Below are 6,191 nucleotides of genomic sequence, written 5' to 3'. Positions count from 1 at the left end.
GGACAGGCCCCAGAAACCCTCCAAAAATGACCACAGGCCCTGAATAGAACAGTGGCAGAGGCAGCACAGACCTTGAAGAAGAAGTGACCATAGCCTGCTGCATATTCTGCTATTGATCACAAAATCATGGAATTATTAAGGTTGGAAAAGCCCTCTAAGATCACCAAGTCCAACCATTAACTCAGCACCACAGTTTTCGCCGTTAAACAATGTCCCAAAATCCCACATCCATGGGCTCTGTGCAATGCCCCCTGGTGGAGTTCTGGTATTAGGAATGGTCAGTACCTGTGGAATTATTTAAGTGACATTCTGGCACTGGTTTCTAAACAAAAGATACCCATCCCTACTCCAGATGCCTGCCTTCCAAAAAAAGTTTTATCTAGGTGACCTAACTGTATACAGCAGAGGCTGTAGAGGACCTGTGAGATTTTGGGATTAAGGTTGTTTCTTCCTTCCTCGTCCATTTGTCCCAATACTGATATTCCAAAGCAGTGAAAGTATCATCTAGCACATCAGCACAGCTGAGCATGCATAAGATTTTATTTGGAAATTTAATTATAAGTATTATAGAATTGTAGAATGACTTGGGTTGGAAAAGCTCTCTGAGATTATTGAGTCCAACCCAACCCTGCCAAGGCCACCACTAACCCTTTTCCCCAGATGCCACATCTACATGGGTTTTAAACCCCTCTAGGGATGGGGGCTCCACTACTGCCCTTGGCAGCCTTTTCCAGGGCTGGGCAGCCATTTCAGTGAAGAAATCTCCCCTAATATCCAATCTAAACCTCTCCTGGTGCAGTTTGAAGCAAATTTCCAAGCCAAATTACAGAGGCATGGAAATTTGGTCACTACAGTTCGGACTGTCAGAACAGACCTTGGTGGTGTTTGAGCTTCAGTCAGTTTCCAGGCACAGCTTGCATTTAGGGATCCCTCCAGGAAAATATTTTGGACAAGTCAGCCCTGCATTGGATCATGAGATCAAGAGCATGGAAGCAGGCCATACCATGCCAGTGAGCTGCAGAGCCAGCAAGGAAGGTCAGATACTCTTATTATATGGTCATTTATTAAACACTGGGGGCTATGGATAAAGAAGTATGGGCATGCTGATGTGTCCACCAGATTCTGGCACCCACTGGCCTGACACACTGCAGAAGATGAACCTACCCTGCAGCAAATACCTTCATGTTATTATCTTGACTGTGTGAATTTTGGGGCGGGTACTATATCTTACAGGGAGCACATGCTGCATCTGGCACAAGGGTATGCTAATCTCAGCTGGAAACTGGAGATGTTATAATAACGTAGAAGTAAATTAGCAGAATATATCAAAGTATTCTTGGAAAAGGCTGGAGAATAAGTATAAATGTTCCTGAAAACACAATGACAAGTTTCCTTTCTGACAATGTTTCTCACTCAGGTTAAGGTGTAGAAAATAAATAAAAATTCAGAGGAGAAGATAAAGAGGTACATTTGAGACCACCACCCTCAGGGAGCCTGAGGGCAGGGGAGGTCTCTTGGGGCAGGGGAAGGTGCTGGGAGCCTTCTGGATGCCCCAAAGACAGAGAGCTGGGTATCACCAAGGCTGGGGGCTGTGGGAGGCAAGGCTTGGCATGACTGAAGCAGATGCTCTCTAAAGCATGGGGAGACAACAACCCACTTCTCTTTTGCTGTGCAGACACACCCAAGGAGTCCAGCATTGCCCCAATGTGCACAGGCAAACAAAACACATCCAACTTCCACGACTGTACAAGTGGGACTGTTTTAATGCCACAGCTCATGTAAATAAAATCCTTCTACTGTGAATCTTAATTAAGGGAATGATTGTTTCTGGCCATCGCTTGAAAGGCAAACGTTTTAATTGGTTCTGATGTCTTTTCCTGAGAAAGCTTCTTTTCCCCAGAAGCCATCTATCCCAGGGCAATTGTTTTTCATTGCTGCCTGTCCTGTAAGGCTCCAGCAGTGGTGGAGAAAGGAACTGGTTTAAGGGGCTATCGAGTGAAACGTGCACATGAGTTAAAGAGCAGGAGCCGTTTAAGATCCCAAAGTGTCATTAGCAGTAACATGTCACATAAAATGAGGTGCGGATTTCCATTTTCATTTGAACTTCAGGTGTTTAGTAATCCAGAAGCTTTATTTAAGGACTGACCTTTAACCTGGCCTGTCATTCCAATTGCAAGGAGTTGATGGCCACTGGGAATCAATGGGCAGCATGAAGGTCACTTACTAGAAAAACTGTGGCTATCAATGTGTCAGTTCCAATGAAGTATTATAACAAAGCAGGCAAAGAGCCTATCTGGGTCTACGAGGCACCAGCTTGCTCTCAGGCTGCCTCTCCACTTTCAGCTATTCTGTAAACACAAATAGGAATAAGCTGTTATTTAATGATATGTGTTTCTGAAGGCCTGTGCTGTTTCCAGTTCTGTGAGTGGCACAAGAAAGGGGTGGTTAGAAATCCAGCACTGACTGATCCTGATGCTAGCAGAAATCCCCTTATTCCTCCACACAAAGCACTGCAGCTGAGCCAGTGGTGGGGCCACTGGTCCAGTGAGACCTGGATAACCCCTGCTGCCCCAGCCATGCTGTGCCATGGCCACAAAACCATAGAAAGGTTTGGGTTGGATGGATCTTCCAACCAAAGCTCATCCAGTTCCTGCCATGGGCAGCAACCCCTTCCACTATCCCAGGTTGCTCCAAGCCCTGTCCAACCTGGCCTTGGACACTGCCAGGGATCCAGGGGCAGCCACAGCTTCTCTGGGGCAACCTGTTGCCAGTGTTTTACCACCGTCGTTGTGAAAAGCTTCTTTCTTTTATCTCATCTAAACCGGCCGTCTTTCAGTTTACAACAATCACTGTTGTCCTACCCAATGCAAAATTTTTTCCTTGGTGGTATCCAGGTTTGAATTCAAGCCCTGGATGGGATCCATCTGTTTGCAGGACTTCCAAGGTGGACACAAAGATCAGCCTGTGCACAAAGGAGAGGAAAGACCACTGCTAGGGGAGCACAGATGAGTGGGGACAGGGCAAGAGATGCAGAGTGTCGGGATGGTGTAAGGGTCACATTGAACTCAGCACACTTCCCTGGACCTGAAAAAGGAAAAAAAGCCATGGTCAGCCTGATCTGGCCACACTGCTGTGATTAAAATGAATATTTACTCACACAAGGATTTGCTTTGGAGGTTTCCACAGAGTTCCGCATTTGTGTCCTGGCCAAATTCTGTGGTATCTGTGCAGTGAATCTTGTTTGCAATCATGTAAAAACTGGGTTATTTTGATTTCAGCTGAAATCTAAGAACTTTAAGCTTTTAGGAGCAGATCCCCAAGACAAATCAGAACCCAACTCCCACTGTGGACAACCTGCATTGGATGGCCACTCTAGGGTCTGGTCTGGGGAAGAGTGGAGGGCTAAAGCCACACGTGTCTGTCATGGAGGTCAAGTGAGTCCCACCATGAGAGCTGGTGAAGAAAATTCCAGCCAAGGGACAAGAGAGCCAAGGAGCTTGTGGGATGGACACTGCACACACACCCTGCCTCATTCCAATGCCACATGGAGGGCAGATGCAGCCCCTCTCCACATGCCAACTGTTCCTGCACTGGTGAAGATTTTGACTTGTAGGGTCAAAGACAAACATGAGCATTAGCCAAAATCTCTCAATCTCCCACCGTGTGTCTTTGTGCTGATTTTCAGCATGGAGCTCTTCTCAGCAATCTGTCTCCAGGGGCTGGGAAATTCCCCCACAGGAAAATTCCTTGGAAAGCCTTTTGAAAGACCTTTCTAATCATTAATAATTACAGTAATTTATTATCAGTCTTTTTGTATTTTTGCAAAGCTTTCAAGATCTTCTCCATCAATTTGTAAGAGTGTTGAGACGTAAACACATTCCCTGAAAATTGTGCAAAGCAGAATTTTAATTGGAGTTTCTTTACTGGTCATAGGAACTGGAAAGAAAGGATCTTTACTTTGTTGAACTTACTGTTTGTGTATTAAATGTCTGTTTAGATCCCTGAACATGCAGATCCTCTGTGTAAAAGCAATAGGAAGTTTATGCCTGTGTGTTATACAGATATGAAACCCTCTGTAAAAGGTCAACTTGACACAAGTTAGTGAATCCCTGAACAAATTCCAAGTTTCAATTTTGAATTAAATATTGATAAACGTGACCAAAAAGTACAACCAGAGGTTGGGCAACAACATGTAGATATAAACTGGAACACGATCGGAGAGAGACGATTAAAGCACTTCTTCCATGGAGACAATACACGCTGTGCAAAAGTGAAAAAATAAAGTACACTTACGTTATAAAGAGGCAGCACAGTTTACTAAAAATGTGATTTTAGTACTGGTGTCCAGTTTAAACACACAGAAAAAGTGGAGTTCAAATACTCATCTGGCCCACTTACCCATTACCCTGCACACCATCAGCTTCCGAGTATTTCAGTCGCTGAAGAGAGGAATAGAGCCCCTTTAGGAATTTAAATAGGCGAGTCAGATCATGCATGGAGATAATCTGTCACACTATTATTTATATTTCACAATACTCTTTCAAATTCCCTTATTTCCTCTCACTTCCAATATTTGTATCCTCTTATTAAGGAAAAGAAAAAGTATTTATCTTACAAAGGGGCTGTTTTAAAGCTCTCTACACATACCTATCTAATCCTAGTTACAAATGATCAAGATTAATTCTATTAAGTGGATTTTAAAATGTATTTATTCCCATGCCCTGTCCCCGATTTGCAGATTGAAGTATTGCATGCTGGACACAAAGGTGAACCCTTTTTGCAAACAAACAGAAAGAGCACAGTTCCTACCTCTGGTAGCAAAACCAACTTATTTTGGAGATCCTGAAACAGATCATGATTGGCTCCTCAGTTTCAGTGGAATTGCATAGAGGGGTATATCCCGTATGATGAGGTCCTGTGTATTTTTTATTTTGCCCTTTTTTCTGGCTCTCATCACGTTGAAAGGTCTCTGCCACCTTCACCTTAGACGCACTTTGCCCAATTTACACAATGACAGTTTCCTCTGTGCACACACAATAACAAACCCACCAACTACAGAGCAAACAAACCACACAGGAGGGGAAAGTCCTGTGTGCTGAGGACGCTGCTACGCCAAGGCATCAAGATAATCTGGGCTGGTTATTGTTATGGTTATTTTTTCCTTCTATTGGAGCTGGAGATCCCCTAGCAAAGACCTGGAAGCAGCCTGAGTTTCCATGCAATAAAGCAGCAGTGAGAAAAGCTCAGAGTAATTAAGTGGCTGACGCACAGAAGAAACCGTTACAAAGATTTGACTAAATTGCCCATTCATTAGTAGCACGGCATGGAAGGAGAATTACAAATAGACAATAGAGCCTGCAGTAATTCAATCTAACCTTGTACTTACAGAAAACAATGAGATAATGAACAGAAAAATTACCAGGCACATATTGCATTTTGTGGAAGGGAGGAAGAGGGAGGGGGATCGGGTTGGGATTCGGGGGGATGGAGGGGTGGAAGTGGGGGGTGCCGGCGAGAGCGGCCTGGCACATGTAACACTAATGGCATCGCTCAAGCTGAGCAAACATTTCTCCAACACAATCATAGTTCTCAGTCTAAGGGCCTCTGGGGAGCTGAGATGAGGCTAGATCGTGAACAAAAAAATGTAATTTATAAGGCGTCTTGGGACTGGAATTTATCATCGGATCCGCTCGCCGCCGCTCAATTGATATGTAGTTGATTTCAAACAACACCCCCCAGGCGCCCACAGGGAACATTTTTTAGATTTTACGCTTGGATATATCTGTTTAACTCACCATTTACCAAAACAACGGCTGATGACAGCACAAACAAGTCACTCTGGAGAAAAAAAATACAGAGACATACACAGACACATGCAAGCCTCCCTAGATAGGACTAAGCCATGAGGGTTAGGGCTTTGCTGGTGTTACGGGGAGGGAGAAAAGAGAAGTAGGGCTGAAGCTGGGGTATATTTTGCATGGAAGACATAGATGAAGCATCCACTCAATTTTTAAGCCTGCTTTGGAGCTCTCCACCCGTCATTTTTACATTTACTTTCCCAGGTAGGCATCACATGGAACAGATGTTGAAACTGGTGGCTCTGGAAGGAGGCCATGGGGTGAGGTGGCCTGGATGAGGGTTCAATGTGGAGGGAGTTTTGCAAAGCACAGAAAAGTGTGCACATTCCTTGT

At 44.5% G+C, this 6,191-nt stretch overlaps 1 long non-coding RNA gene across 1 annotated transcript; it reads right to left on the bottom strand.

Moving 5' to 3' along the window:
- Window positions 1–1,802: 1,802 nt before the first annotated feature.
- Window positions 1,803–4,922, bottom strand: LOC108449009. The gene is made up of 3 exons (XR_001865102.1): window positions 4,810–4,922; window positions 4,399–4,460; window positions 1,803–3,084 (listed from the first exon to the last, which is right to left on the bottom strand). It is a non-coding gene; the product is annotated as an uncharacterized LOC108449009 (long non-coding RNA).
- Window positions 4,923–6,191: the final 1,269 nt, after the last annotated feature.

This window comes from Corvus brachyrhynchos, unplaced genomic scaffold (assembly GCF_000691975.1).
Source record: "Corvus brachyrhynchos isolate BGI_N302 unplaced genomic scaffold, ASM69197v1 scaffold8, whole genome shotgun sequence".
Taxonomy (NCBI): Eukaryota; Metazoa; Chordata; class Aves; order Passeriformes; family Corvidae; genus Corvus; species Corvus brachyrhynchos.
This window is presented reverse-complemented; position numbering and strand designations above follow the sequence as displayed.